The sequence below is a fragment of the Carica papaya genome, chromosome 8 (assembly GCF_054855325.1).
Source record: "Carica papaya isolate Zhongbai chromosome 8, ASM5485532v1, whole genome shotgun sequence".
Lineage (NCBI taxonomy): Eukaryota > Viridiplantae > Streptophyta > Magnoliopsida > Brassicales > Caricaceae > Carica > Carica papaya.
The window spans coordinates 19079323-19093420 of NC_142316.1; the positions used below are offsets into that span (position 1 = coordinate 19079323).

The 14098-nt window shown below is 46.2% G+C and overlaps 5 non-coding genes and 20 pseudogenes across 5 annotated transcripts; all 25 read left to right on the plus strand.

The window, feature by feature from the left end:
• The first annotated feature begins 83 nt into the window (after positions 1-83).
• LOC148248778 (5S ribosomal RNA) lies at positions 84-202 on the plus strand (annotated as a pseudogene).
• A 221-nt stretch (positions 203-423) lies between these two features.
• LOC148248779 (5S ribosomal RNA) lies at positions 424-542 on the plus strand. Its single transcript, XR_015815750.1, has one exon. It is a non-coding gene; the product is annotated as a 5S ribosomal RNA (ribosomal RNA).
• A 563-nt stretch (positions 543-1105) lies between these two features.
• LOC148248780 (5S ribosomal RNA) lies at positions 1106-1224 on the plus strand (annotated as a pseudogene).
• A 561-nt stretch (positions 1225-1785) lies between these two features.
• Positions 1786-1904, plus strand: LOC148248781 (5S ribosomal RNA). The gene has a single exon (XR_015814825.1). It is a non-coding gene; the product is annotated as a 5S ribosomal RNA (ribosomal RNA).
• Positions 1905-2108: 204 nt separating this feature from the next.
• On the plus strand, positions 2109-2227 carry LOC148248782 (5S ribosomal RNA; annotated as a pseudogene).
• A 561-nt stretch (positions 2228-2788) lies between these two features.
• Positions 2789-2906, plus strand: LOC148248783 (5S ribosomal RNA; annotated as a pseudogene).
• A 204-nt stretch (positions 2907-3110) lies between these two features.
• LOC148248784 (5S ribosomal RNA) lies at positions 3111-3229 on the plus strand (annotated as a pseudogene).
• Positions 3230-3790: 561 nt separating this feature from the next.
• On the plus strand, positions 3791-3909 carry LOC148248785 (5S ribosomal RNA; annotated as a pseudogene).
• Positions 3910-4114: 205 nt separating this feature from the next.
• On the plus strand, positions 4115-4233 carry LOC148248786 (5S ribosomal RNA). Its single transcript, XR_015814299.1, has one exon. It is a non-coding gene; the product is annotated as a 5S ribosomal RNA (ribosomal RNA).
• An 863-nt stretch (positions 4234-5096) lies between these two features.
• On the plus strand, positions 5097-5215 carry LOC148248787 (5S ribosomal RNA; annotated as a pseudogene).
• Positions 5216-5424: 209 nt separating this feature from the next.
• LOC148248788 (5S ribosomal RNA) lies at positions 5425-5543 on the plus strand (annotated as a pseudogene).
• A 532-nt stretch (positions 5544-6075) lies between these two features.
• On the plus strand, positions 6076-6194 carry LOC148248789 (5S ribosomal RNA). Its single transcript, XR_015815354.1, has one exon. It is a non-coding gene; the product is annotated as a 5S ribosomal RNA (ribosomal RNA).
• Positions 6195-6754: 560 nt separating this feature from the next.
• Positions 6755-6872, plus strand: LOC148248790 (5S ribosomal RNA; annotated as a pseudogene).
• Positions 6873-7073: 201 nt separating this feature from the next.
• On the plus strand, positions 7074-7192 carry LOC148248791 (5S ribosomal RNA; annotated as a pseudogene).
• Positions 7193-7757: 565 nt separating this feature from the next.
• LOC148248792 (5S ribosomal RNA) lies at positions 7758-7876 on the plus strand (annotated as a pseudogene).
• A 209-nt stretch (positions 7877-8085) lies between these two features.
• On the plus strand, positions 8086-8204 carry LOC148248793 (5S ribosomal RNA; annotated as a pseudogene).
• A 532-nt stretch (positions 8205-8736) lies between these two features.
• Positions 8737-8855, plus strand: LOC148248794 (5S ribosomal RNA). The gene has a single exon (XR_015815427.1). It is a non-coding gene; the product is annotated as a 5S ribosomal RNA (ribosomal RNA).
• Positions 8856-9415: 560 nt separating this feature from the next.
• On the plus strand, positions 9416-9533 carry LOC148248795 (5S ribosomal RNA; annotated as a pseudogene).
• A 204-nt stretch (positions 9534-9737) lies between these two features.
• Positions 9738-9856, plus strand: LOC148248796 (5S ribosomal RNA; annotated as a pseudogene).
• Positions 9857-10420: 564 nt separating this feature from the next.
• On the plus strand, positions 10421-10539 carry LOC148248797 (5S ribosomal RNA; annotated as a pseudogene).
• A 558-nt stretch (positions 10540-11097) lies between these two features.
• Positions 11098-11216, plus strand: LOC148248798 (5S ribosomal RNA; annotated as a pseudogene).
• Positions 11217-11421: 205 nt separating this feature from the next.
• Positions 11422-11540, plus strand: LOC148248799 (5S ribosomal RNA; annotated as a pseudogene).
• A 561-nt stretch (positions 11541-12101) lies between these two features.
• LOC148248800 (5S ribosomal RNA) lies at positions 12102-12219 on the plus strand (annotated as a pseudogene).
• A 203-nt stretch (positions 12220-12422) lies between these two features.
• On the plus strand, positions 12423-12541 carry LOC148248801 (5S ribosomal RNA; annotated as a pseudogene).
• An 876-nt stretch (positions 12542-13417) lies between these two features.
• LOC148248802 (5S ribosomal RNA) lies at positions 13418-13536 on the plus strand (annotated as a pseudogene).
• Positions 13537-14098: the final 562 nt, after the last annotated feature.

Sequence of the window (14098 nt, forward strand, 5' to 3'; positions counted from 1 at the left end):
GCAGTGCGCACGCACAAGGAAACAAATGACGGGGGGTGGAAGAAAAGAGAAGGAGTGTATCTATTTGAAGCGCAAAATTAATCAAGTGGCATCATACCAGCACTAATGCACTGGATCCCATCAGAACTCTGCAGTTAAGTGTGCTTGGTCGAGAGTAGTACTCGGATGGGTGACCTCCTGGGAAGTCCTTGTGTCGCACTAATTTTTTTTTTCAGACGGGTCGTTCGACGTTACGCGCGACTTGATACGCGTAACTTGAATTTTGGTCCTCAGGTTTATTCACAAATGTGCGTCTCGGCACCGTACCATTTTACTTGATATTAGAACGAGCACGGGAGGTGCAATGCGCATGCACAAGGAAACAAATGACGGGAGGGGGAAGAAAGGAGAAGGAGTTTATATATTTGCAGCGCGAAATTAAAATGGTGTGATCATACCAGCACTAATGCACCGGATCCCATCAGAACTCCGGAGTTAAGTGTGCTTGGGCGAGAGTAGTACTCGGATGGGTGACCTCCTAGGAAGTTCTCGTGTCGCACCAATTTTTTTTCAGACGGGTCGTTCGACGTTACGCGCGACTGGAACTAGGGTCCGCTGCTTTATACGCAAATGTGAGTCAAGAAGCAGGGGCATTTTAATCGATATTAGAACGAGAAGGAGAGGTGCAGTGTTAACGCACAAGGAAACAATTGATGGGAGGGGGAGGGAAGGAGAAGGAGTGTATGTATTTTCAGCACGAAATGAAACAGGTGCGATCATATCAGCACTAATGGAACGGATTCTATCAGAACTCCGTAGGTAAGGGTGCTTGGGCGAGAGTAGTACTTGCATGGGTTTCCTCCTGCGAAGTCCTTATATTTCACCCATTTTCTTGTGAAGTTCTCGTGTTGCACCCATTTTCTTTTCTTTAGATGTGTCGTTCGACGTTACGCGCGACTTTAATTATGGTTCGCAGATTTATTCGCAAATGTGAGTCACGGCTCCGTGGCATTTTACTTGATATTTGAACGAGAACGAGTAGTGCAGTGCGCACGCACAAGGAAACAAATGACTTGAAGGGGAAGAAAGGAGAAGGAGTTTATGTATTTGCAGCGCGGAATTAAACAGGTGCGATCATACCAGCACTAATGCACCGGATCCCATCAAAACTCCGCAGTTAAGTGTGCTTGGGCGAGATTAGTACTCGGATGGGTGACCTCCTGGAAAGTCCTCGTGTCGCACTAATTTCTTTTCAGACGGGTCGTTCGACGTTACGCGCGACTGGAACTAGGGTCCGCTGGTTTATACGCAAATGTGAGTCAAGAAGCAGGGGCATTTTAATCGATATTAGAACGAGAAGGAGAGATGCAGAGTGCACACACAAGGAAACAAATGACGGAAGGGGGGATGGAGGGAGAAAAAATGTATGTATTTGCAGCGCAGAATGAAACATGAGCAATCATACCAGCACCAATGCAACATATTCTTTCAGAACTCTGCAAGTTAAGGGTGCTTGGGCGAGAGTAGCACTAGGATGGGTGACCTCCTGCGAAGTCCTTATATTTCACCCATTTTCTTAGGAAGTCCTCGTGTTGCACCCATTTTTTTGCAGATGATTCTTTCGACGATACGCGCGACTTGAATTATGGTCCTCAGGTTTATTCGCAAATGTGAGTCACGGCACCGTAGTATTTTACTTGATATTAGAACGAGCACGGGCGGTGCAGTGCGCACGCACAAGGAAAGAAATGACGGGAGGAGGAAGAAAGGGGAATGAGTTTATGTATTTGCAGCGCGAAATTAAACAGGTGCGATCATACCAGCACAAATGCACCGGATCCCTTCAGAACTCCGCAGTTAAGTGTGCTTGGGCGAGATTAGTACTCAGATGGGTGACCTCCTGGAAAGTCCTCGTGTCGCACCAATTTTTTTTCAGACGGGTCGTTCGACGTTACGCGAGTCTGGAACTAGGGTCCGCTGGTTTATACGCAAATGTGAATCAAGAAGCAGGGGCATTTTAATCGATATTAGAACGAGAAGAAGAGATGAAGTGTGAACGCACAAGGAAACAAATGACGGAGGGGGAAGAAAGGAGAAGGAATATATGTATTTGCAGCGCGGAATTAAACAGGTGCGATCATACCAGAACTAAAGCTCCGGATCCCATCAGAATTCCGCAGTTAGGTGTGCTTGGGCGAGAGTAGTACTCGGATGGGTGACCACTTGGGAAGCCCTCGTGTTGCACCTTTTTTTTCTCGGATGGGTTGTTCAACGTTACGCGCGAGTGGAATTATAAACCGCTGGTTCATTTGCAAAGGTGAGTCACGGTGCCGGGGCATATTATTTGATATTAGAACGAGAAAGAGAGGTGCAGAGTGCACGCACAAGGAAACAAATGACGGGTGGGGGGATGGGAGGAGAAAGAGTGTATGTATTTGCAGTGCAGAATGAAACATGAGGGATCATACCAGCACTAATGCAACGGATTCTATCAGAACTCCGCAGTTAAGGGTGCTTGGGCGAGAAAAGTACTCGGATGGGTGACCTCCTGCGAAGTCCTTATATTTCATCCATTTTCTTGCGAGGTCCTCGTGTTGCACCCATCTTTTTGCAGATGATTCTTTCGACGTTACGCGCGACTTGATTTATGGTCCGCAGGTTTATTCGCAAATGTGAGTCACGGCGCCGTGGCATTTTACTTGATATTAGAACGAGTACGGGAGGTGCTGTGCACACGCACAAGGAAACAAATAACGGAAGGAGGAAGAAAAGAGAAGGAGTGTATGTATTTGAAGCACAAAATTAAACAAGTGGCATCATACTAGCACTAATGTACTGGATCCCATCAGAACTCTGCAGTTAAGGGTGCTTGGGCGAGAGTAGTACTCGGATGGGTGACCTCTTGGGAAGTCCTCGTATCGCAATAATTTTTTTTCAGATGGGTCGTTCGACATTACGCGGGACTGGAACTATGGTCCGCTGGTTTATACGCAAATGTGAGTCAAGAATCAGGGGCATTTTAATCGATATTCGAACGAGAAGGAGAGGTGTAGTGTGAACGCACAAGGAAACAAATGATGGGAGGGGGGTAGGGAAGAAGGAGTGTATGTATTTTCAGCACGAAATTAAACAGGTGCGGTCACACCAGCACTAATGCCCCGGAACCCATCAGAACTCCGCAGTTAAGTGTGTTTTGGCGAAAGTAGTACAATGATGGGTTACCTCCTGGGAAGTTCTCGTGTTGCACCCATTTTTTTTTTCAGATGTGCCGTTCGACGTTACGCGCGACTTTAATTACGGTCCGCAGATTTATTCGTAAATGTGAGTCACGGTGCCGTGGCATTTTACTTGATATTTGAACGAGAACGAGAGGTGCAGTGCGCATGCACAAGGAAACAAATGACGGGAGGGGGAAGAAAGGAGATGGAGTTTATGTATTTGCAGCGCGAAATTAAACTGGTGCGATCATACCAGCACTAATGCAACGAATTCTATCAGAACTACGTATGTAAGGGTGCTTGGGCGAGAGTTGTACTAGCAAGGGTTACCTCCTGCGAAGTCCTTATATTTCACCTATTTTCTTGTGAAGTCCTCGTGTTGCACCCATTTTTTTGCAGATGATTCTTTCGACGTTACGCGCGACTTGAATTATGGTCCTCAAGTTTATTCGCAAATGTGAGTCACGGCACTGTAGCTATTTACTTGATATTAAAACGAGAACGGGAGGTGCAGTGCGCACGCACAAGGAAACAAATGACGGGAGGGGAAAGAAAAGGGAATGAATTTATGTATTTGCAGCGCAAAATTAAATAGGTGCGATCATACCAGCACTAATGCACCGGATCCCATCAGAACTCCGCAGTGAAGTGTGCTTGGGCGAGATTAGTTCTCGGATGGGTGACCTCCTGGGAAGTCCTTGTGTCGCACCAATTTTTTTTCAGACAGGTCGTTCGACGTTACGCGCTTCTGGAACTAGGGTCCACTGGTTTATACGCAAATGTGAGTCAAGAAGCAGGGGCATTTTAATTGATATTAGAACGAGAATGAGAGGTGAAGTGTGAACGCACAAGGAAACAAATGACGGGAGGGGGAAGAAATGAGAAGGAGTGTATGTATTTGAAGCACGAAATTAAACAGGTGCGATCATACCAGCACTAAAGCTCCGGATCCCATAAGAACTCCGCAGTTAAGTGTGCTTGGGCGAGAGTAGTACTCGGATGGGTCACCACCTGGGAAGCCCTCGTGTTGCACCTATTTTTTTTTCGGATGGGTTGTTCGACGTTACGCGCGAATGGAATTATAAACCGCTGGTTCATTTGCAAAGGTGAGTCACGGTGCCGGGGCATATTACTTGATATTAGAACGAGAAAGAGAGATGCAGAGTGCACGCACAAGGAAACAAATGACGGGAGGGGGGTTGGAAGGAGAAAGAGTGTATGTATTTGCAGTGCAGAATGAAACATGAGGGATCATACCAGCACTAATGCAATGGATTCTATCAGAACTCCGCAGTTAAGGGTGCTTGGGCGAGAAAAGTACTCGGATGGGTGACCTCCTGCGAAGTCCTTATATTTCACCCATTTTCTTTAGTGGTCCTTGTGTTGCACCCATCTTTTTGCAGATGATTCTTTCGACGTTACGCGCGACTTGATTTATAGTCCGCAGGTTTATTCGCAAATGTTAGTCACGACGCCGTTGCATTTTACTTGATATTAGAACGAGTACGGGAGGTGCAGTGCGCACGCATAAGGAAATAAATAACGGGATGAGGAAGAAAAGAGAGGGAGTGTATGTATTTGAAGCGCAAAATTAAACAAGTGGCATCATACCATCAGAACTCTGCAGTTAAGTGTGCTTTGGCGAGAGTAGTACTCGGATGGGTGACCTCTTGGGAAGTCCTCGTATCGCAATAATTTTTTTTCAGATGGGTCATTCGACGTTACGCGCGACTGGAACTATGGTCCGCTTGTTTATACGCAAATGTGAGTAAAGAATCAGGAGCATTTTAATCGATATTAGAACGAGAAGGAGAGGTGCAGTGTGAACGCACAAGGAAACAAATGATTGGAGGAAGGGAGGGAAGAAGGAGTGTATGTATTTGCAGCGCAAAATTAAATAGGTGCGATCATACCAGCACAAATGCACCGGATCCCATCAGAACTCCGCAGTTAAGTGTGCTTTGGTGAAAGTAGTACAATGATGGGTTACCTCGTGGGAAGTTCTCGTGTTGCACCCATTTTCTTTTTTTCAGATGTGCCGTTCGACGTTACGCGCGACTTTAATTATGGTCCGCAGATTTATTCGCAAATGTGAGTCACGGCGCCGTGGCATTGTACTTGATATTTGAACGAGAACGAAAGGTGCAGTGCGCACGCACTTGGAAACAAATGACGGGAGGGGGAAGAAAGGAGAAGGAATTTATGTATTTGCAGCTCGAAATTAAACAGATTCGATCGTACTAGCACTAATGCACCGGATCCCATCAGAACTCCGCAGTTAATTGTGCTTGGGCGAGAGTAATACTCGGATGGATGACCTCCTGAGAAGTCCTCGTGTCGCACTAATTTTTTTTTCAGACGGGTCGTTCGACGTTACGCGTGACTGGAACTAGGGTCCACTGGTTTATACGCAAATGTGAGTCAAGAAGCAGGGGCATTTTAATCGATATTAGAACGAGAAGGAGAGATGCAGAGTGCACGCACAAGGAAACAAATGACTGGAGGGGGGATGGAGGGAGAAAAAGTGTATGTATTTGCAGCACAGAATGAAACATGAGCAATCATACCAGCACCAATGCAACCGATTCTATCAGAACTCCACAAGTTAAGGGTGCTTAGGCGAGAGTAGCACTAGGATGGGTGACCTCCTGCGAAGTCCTTATATTTCACCCATTTTTTTGCAGATAATTCTTTCGACGATACGCGCGACTTGAATTATGGTCCTCAGGTTTATTCGCAAATGTGAGTCACGGCACCGTAGCATTTTATTTGATATTAGAACGAGCACGGTAGGTGCAGTGCGCACGCACAAGGAAAGAAATGACGGGAGGGGGAAGAAAGGAGAAGGATTTTATGTATTTGCAGCGCGGAATTAAACAGGTGCGATCATACCAACACTAATGCACCGGATCCCATCAGAACTCCGCAGTTAAGTGTGCTTGGGCGAGAGTAGTACTCGGATGGGTGACCTCCTGCGAAGTACTCGTGTCGCACCAATTTTTTTTCAGACGAGTCGTTCGACGTTACGCGCGACTGGAACTAGGTTCCGCTGGTTTATACGCAAATGTGAGTAAAGAAGCAAGGGCATTTTAATTGATATTAGAATGAGAAGGAGATGTGCATTGTGAACGCACAAGGAAACAATTGATGGGAGGGGGAGGGAAGGAGAAGGAGTGTATATATTTTCAGCACGAAATGAAACAGGTGCGATGATACCAGCACTAATGCAACGGATTCTATCAGAACTCCGTAGGTAAGGGTGCTTGGGCGAGAGTAGTACTAGTATTGGTTACCTCCTGCGAAGTCCTTATATTTCACCCATTTTCTTGTGAAGTCCTCGTGTTGCACACATTTTTTTGCAGATGATTCTTGCTACGTTCCGCGCGACTTGAATTATGGTCCTCAGGTTTATTCGCAAATGGGAGTCACGTCGCCGTGGCATTTTACTTGATATTAGAACGAGCACGGGAGGTACAGTGCGCACGCACAAGGAAAGAAATTACAGGAGGAGGAAGAAAAGAGAAGGAGTTTATGTATTTGAAGCGCAAAATTAAACAAGTGGCATCATACCAGCACTAATGCACTGGATCCCATCAGAACTCTACAGTTAAGTGTGCTTGGGCGAGAGTAGTACTCGGATGGGTGACCTCTTGGGAAGTCCTCGTATCGCAACAATTTTTTTCCAGATGGGTCGTTCAACGTTACGCGCGACTGGAACTATGGTCCGCAGGTTTATACGCAAATGTGAGTCAAGAATCAGGGGCATTTTAATCGATATTAGAACGAGAAGGAGAGGTGCAGTGTGAACGTACAAGAAAATAAATGATGGGAGGGGGGGAGGGAAGGAGTGTATGTATTTTCAGCACGAAATTAAACAGGTGCGGTCACACCAGCACAAATGCACCGGATCCCATCAGAACTCCGCAGTTAAGTGTGCTTTGGCGAAAGTAGTACAATTATTGGTTACCTCCTGGGAAGTTCTCGTGTTGCACCCATTTTCTTTTTTTCAGATGTGCTGTTCGACGTTACGCGCGACTTTAATTATGGTCCGAAGATTTATTCGCAAATGTGAGTCACGGCGCCGTGGCATTTTACTTGATATTTGAAAAAGAACGAGAGGTGCAGTGCGCACGCACAAGGAAACAAATGACGGGAGGGGGGATGGAGGGAGAAAAAGTGTATGTATTTGCAGCGCAGAATGAAACATGAGCAATCATACCAGCACCAATGCAACGGATTCTATCAGAACTCCGCAAGTTAAGGGTGCTTAGGCGAGAGTAGCACTAGGATGGGTGACCTCCTGCGAAGTCCTTATATTTCACCCATTTTCTTAGGAAGTCCTCGTGTTGCACCCATGTTTTTGCAGATGATTCTTTCGACGATACGCGCGACTTGAATTATGGACCTCAGGTTTATTCGCAAATGTGAGTCACGGCACCGTAGCATTTTACTTTATATTAGAAGGAGCACGGGAGGTGCAGTGCGCACGCACAAGGAAACAAATGACGGGAGGGGGAAGAAAGGGGAATGAGTTTATGTATTTGCAGCGCAAAATTAAACAGGTGCGATCATACCAGCACAAATGCACCAGATCCCATCAGAACTCCGCAGTTAAGTGTGCTTTGGTGAAAGTAGTACAATGATGGGTTACCTCGTGGGAAGTTCTCGTGTTGCACCCATTTTCTTTTTTTCAGATGTGTCGTTCGACATTACGCGCGACTTTAATTATGGTCTGCAGATTTATTGGCAAATGTGAGTCACGGTGCCGTGGCATTGTACTTGATATTTGAACGAGAACGAAAGGTGCAGTGCGCACGCACTTGGAAACAAATGACGGGAGGGGGAAGAAAGGAGAAGGAATTTATGTATTTGCAGCGCGAAATTAAACAGATTCGATCGTACTAGCACTAATGCACCGGATCCCATATGAACTCCGCAGTTAATTGTGCTTGGGCGAGAGTAATACTCGGATGGTTGACCTCCTGGGAAGTCCTCGTGTCGCACTAATTTTTTTTTCAGACGGGTCGTTCGACGTTACGCGTGACTGGAACTAGGGTCCACTGGTTTATACGCAAATGTGAGTCAAGAAGCAGGGGCATTTTAATCGATATTAGAACGAGAAGGAGAGATGCAGAGTGCACGCACAAGGAAACAAATGACGGGAGGGGGGATGGAGGGAGAAAAAGTGTATGTATTTGCAGCACAGAATGAGACATGAGCAATCATACTAGCACCAATGCAACCGATTCTATCAGAACTCCACAAGTTAAGGGTGCTTGGGCGAGAGTAGCACTAGGATGGGTGACCTCCTGCGAAGTCCTTATATTTCACCCATTTTTTTGCAGATAATTCTTTCGACGATACGCGCGACTTGAATTATGGTCCTCAGGTTTATTCGCAAATGTGAGTCACGGCACCGTAGCATTTTATTTGATATTAGAATGAGCACGGTAGGTGCAGTGCGCACGCAAAAGGAAAGAAATGACGGGAGGGGGAAGAAAGGAGAAGGAGTTTATGTATTTGCAGCGCGGAATTAAACAGGTACGATCATACCAACACTAATGCACCGGATCCCATCAGAACTCCGCAGTTAAGTGTGCTTGGGCGAGAGTAGTACTCGGATGGGTGACCTCCTGCGAAGTCCTCGTGTCGTACCAATTTTTTTTTAGACGAGTTGTTCGACGTTACGCGCGACTTGAACTAGGTTCCGCTGGTTTATACACAAATGTGAGTCAAGAAGCAGGGGCATTTTAATCGATATTAGAACGAGAAGGAGATGTGCATTGTGAACGCACAAGGAAACAATTGATGGGAGGGGGAGGGAAGGAGAAGGAGTGTATATATTTTCAGCACGAAATGAAACAGGTGCGATGATACCAGCACTAATGCAACGGATTCTATCAGAACTCCGTAGGTAAGGGTGCTTGGGCGAGAGTAGTACTAGCATGGGTTACCTCCTGCGAAGTCCTTATATTTCACCCATTTTCTTGTGAAGTCCTCGTGTTGCACACATTTTTTTGCAGATGATTCTTGCTACGTTACGCGCGACTTGAATTATGGTCCTCAGGTTTATTCGCAAATGGGAGTCACGTCGCCGTGGCATTTTACTTGATATTTGAACGAGCACGGGAGGTACAGTGCGCACGCACAATGAAAGAAATGACAGGAGGAGGAAGAAAAGAGAAGGAGTTTATGTATTTGAAGCGCAAAATTAAACAAGTGGCATCATACCAGCACTAATGCACTGGATCCAATCAGAACTCTCCAGTTAAGTGTGCTTGGGTGAGAGTAGTACTCGGATGGGTGACCTCTTGGGAAGTCCTCGTATTGCAACAATTTTTTTTCAGATGGGTCGTTCAACGTTACGCGCTACTGGAACTATGGTCCGCTGGTTTATACGCAAATGTGAGTCAAGAATCTGGAGAATTTTAATCGATATTAGAACGAGAAGGAGAGGTGCAGTGTGAACGCACAAGGAAACAAATGATGGGAGGGGGGGAGGGAAGAAGGAGTGTATGTATTTTCAGCACGAAATTAAACATGTGCGGTCACACCAGCACAAATGCACCGGATCCCATCAGAACTCCGCAGTTAAGTGTGCTTTGGCGAAAGTAGTACAATGATGGGTTACCTCCTGGGAAGTTCTTGTGTTGCACCCATTTTCTTTTTTTCAGATGTGCCGTTCGACGTTACGCGCGACTTTAATTATGGTCCGCAGATTTATTCGCAAATGTGAGTCACGGCGCCGTGGGATTTTACTTGATATTTGAACAAGAACGAGAGGTGCAGTGCGCACGCACAAGGAAAAAAATCATGGGAGGGGGAAGAAAGGAGAAGGAGTTTATGTATTTGCAGCGCGAAATGAAACAGGTGCGATCATACCAGCACCAATGCAACGGATTCTATCATAACTCCGCAAGTTAAGGGTGCTTGGGCGAGAGTAGCACTAGGATGGGTGACTTCCTGCGAAGTCCTTATTTTTCACCCATTTGTTTAGGAAGTCCTCTTGTTGTACCTATTTTTTTGCAGATGATTCTTTCGACGATACGCGCGACTTGAATTATGGTCCACAGGTTTATTCGCAAATGTGAGTCACGACACCGTAGCATTTTACTTTACATTAGAACGAGCACGAGAGGTGCAGTGCTCACGCACAAGGAAACAAATGATGGGAGGGAGAAGAAAGGAGAAGGAGTTTATGTATTTGCAGCGCGGAATTAAACGGGAGCGATCATACCAGCACTAATGCACCGGATCCCATCAGAACTCCGCAGTTAATTGTGCTTGGGCGAGAGTAGTACTAGGATGGGTGACCTCCTGGGATGTCCTCGTGTCGCACCAATTTTTTTTAGACGGGTTGTTCGACGTTACGTGCGACTGGAACTGGGGTCCGCTGGTTTATACGCAAATGTGAGTCAAGAAGCAGGGCCATTTTAATCGATATTAGAACGAGAAGGAGAGGTGCAGTGTGAACGCACAAGGAAACAATTGATGGGAGGGGGAGGGAAGGAGAAGGAGTGTATGTATTTTCAGCACGAAATGAAACAGGTGCGATCATACCAGCACTAATGCAACGGATTCTATCAGAACTCCGTAGGTAAGGGTGCTTGGGCGAGAGTAGTACTAGCATGGGTTACCTCCTGCGAAGTCCTTATATTTCACCCATTTTCTTGTGTAGTCCTCGTGTTGCACCCATTTTTTTGCAGATGATTCTTTCGACGTTACGCGCGACTTGAATTATGGTCCTCAGGTTTATTCACAAATGTGAGTCACGAAGCTGTAGCATTTTACTTGATATTAGAACGAGAACAGGAGGTGCAGTGCGCACGCACAAGGAAACAAATGACGGGAGGGGGAAGAAAGGGGTATAAGTTTATGTATTTGCAGCGCGAAATTAAACAGGTGCGATCATACCAGCACTAATGCACCGGATCCCATCAAAACTCCGCAGTGAAGTGTGCTTGGGCGAGATTAGTACTCGGATGGGTGACCTCCTGGTAAGTTCTCGTGTCGCACCAATTTTTTTTGAGACGGGTCGTTCGACGTTACGCGCGTCTGGAACTAGGGTCCGCTGGTTTATACGCAAATGTGAGTCAAGAAGCAGGGGTATTTTAATCGATATTAGAACGAGAATGAGAGGTGAAGTGTGAACGCACAAGGAAACAAATGACGGGAGGGGGAAGAAAGGAGAAGGAATGTATGTTTTTGCAGCGCGAATTTAAACAGGTGCGATCATACCAGCACTAAAGCCCCGGATCCCATCAGAATTCCACAGTTAAGTGTACTTGGGCGAGAGTAGTACTCGGATGGGTGACTACTTGGGAAGCCCTCGTGTTGCACCTATTTTTTTTCGGATGGGTTGTTCGACGTTACGCGCGAATAAATTTATAACCCGCTGGTTCATTTGCAAAGGTGAGTCACGGCGCCGTGGCATTTTACTTGATATTTGAACGAGAACGAGAGGTGCAGTGCGCACGCACAAGGAAACAAATGACGGGACGGGGGATGGAAGAAGAAAGAGTGTATGTATTTGCAGTGCAGAATGAAACATGAGGGATCATACCAGCACTAATGCAACGGATTCTATCAGAACTCCGCAGTTAAGGGTGCTTGGGCGAGAAAAGTACTCGGATGGGTGACCTCCTGCGAAGTCCTTATATTTTACCCATTTTCTTGGGAGGTCCTCGTGTTGCACCCATCTTTTTGGAGATGATTCTTTCGACGTTACGCGCGAATAGAATTATAAACTGCTAGTTCATTTGTAAAGGTGAGTCACGGCGCCGTGGCATTTTACTTGATATTAGAACGACTACGGGAGGTGCAGTGCGCACGCACAAGGAAACAAATGACGGGAGGAGGAAGAAAAGAGAAGGAGTGTGTGTATTTGAAGCGCAAAATTAAACAAGTGGCATCATACTAGCACTAATGCACTTGATCCCATCAGAACTATGCAGTTAAGTGTGCTTGGGCGAGAGTAGTACTCGGATGGGTGACCTCTTGGGAAGTTCTCGTATCGCAATAATTTTTTTTCAGATGGGTCGTTCGACGTTACGCGCGACTGGAACTATGGTCCGCTGGTTTATACGCAAATGTGAGTCAAGAATCAGGGACATTTTCATCGATGTTAGAATGAGAAGGAGAGGTGCAGTGTGAACGCACAAGGAAACAAATGATGGGAGGGGGGAGGGAAGAAGTAGTGTATGTATTTTCCGCACGAAATTAAACAGGTGCGGTCACACCAGCACAAATGCACCGGATCCCATCAGAACTCCACAGTTAAGTGTGCTTTGGCGAAAGTAGTACAATGATGGGTTACCTCCTGGGAAGTTCTCGTGTCGCACCCATTTTCTTTTTTTTAGATGTGCCGTTCGACGTTACGTGCGACTTTAATTATGGTCCGTAGATTTATTGGCAAATGTGAGTCACGGCGCCGTGGCATTTTACTTGATATTTGAATGAGAACGAGAGGTGCAGTGCGTATGCACAAGGAAACGAATGACGGGAGGGGAAAGAAAGGAGAAGGAGTTTATGTATTTACAGCGCGAAATTAAACAGGTGCGATCATACCAGCACTAATGCACCGGATCCCATTAAGTGTGCTTGGGCGAGAGTAGTACTCGGATGGTTGACCTCCTGGGAAGTCCTCGTGTCGCACTAATTTTTTTTTTCAGACGGGTCGTTCGACGTTACGCGCGACTGAAACAAGGGTCCATTGGTTTATACGCAAATGTGAGTCAAGAAGCAGGGGCATTTAATCGATATTAGAAAGAGAAGGAGAGATGCAGAGTGCACGCACAAGGAAACAAATGACGGGAGGGGGGATGGAGGGCGAAAAAGTGTATGTATTTGCAGCGCAGAATGAAACATGAACAATCATACCAGCACCAATGCACCGGATTCTATCAGAACTTTGCAAGTTAAGGGTGTTTGGGCGAAAGTAGCACTAGGATGGGTGACCTCCTGCGAAGTCCTTATATTTCACCCATTTTCTTAGGAAGTTCTCGTGTTGCACCCATTTTTTTGCAGATGATTCTTTCGACGATACGCACAACTTGAATTATGGTCCTCAGGTTTATTCGCAAATGTGAGTCATGACACCGTAGCATTTTACTTGATATTAGAACAAGCACGGGAGGTGCAGTGCGCACGCACAAGGAAACAAATGACGGGAGGGGGAAGAAAGGGCATGGAGTTTATGTATTTGCAGAGCGGAATTAAACGGGTGCGATCATACCAGCACTAATGCACCGGATCCCATCAGAACTCCACAGTTAATTGTGCTTGGGTGAGAGTAGTACTCGGATGAGTGACCTCCTGGGAAGTCCTCGTGTCGCACCAATTTTTTTTCAGACGGGTCGTTCGACGTTACGCACGACTGAAACTAGGGTCCGCTGGTTTATACGCAAATGTGAGTCAAGAAGAAGGGGCATTTTAATCGATATTAGAACGAGAAGGAGAGGACCAGTGTGAACGCACAAGGAAACAATTGATGGGAGGGGGAGGGAAGGAGAAGGAGTGTATGTATTTTCAGCACGAAATGAAACAGGTGCAATCATACCATCACTAATGCAACGGATTCTATCAGAACTCCGTAGGTAAGGGTGCTTGGGCGAGAGTAGTACTAGCATGGGTTACCTCCTGCGAAGTCCTTATATTTCACCCATTTTCTTGGGAGGTCCTCGTGTTGTACCCTTCTTTTTGCAGATGATTCTTTCGACGTTACGCGCGACTTGATTTATGTTCCACAGGTTTATTTGCAAATGTGAGTCACGGCGCCGTGGCATTTTACTTGATGTTAGAACGAGTATGGGAGGTGCAGTGCGCACGCACAAGGAAACAAATGACGGATGAGGAAGAAAAGAGAATGAGTGTATGTATTTGAAGCGCAAAATTAAACAAGT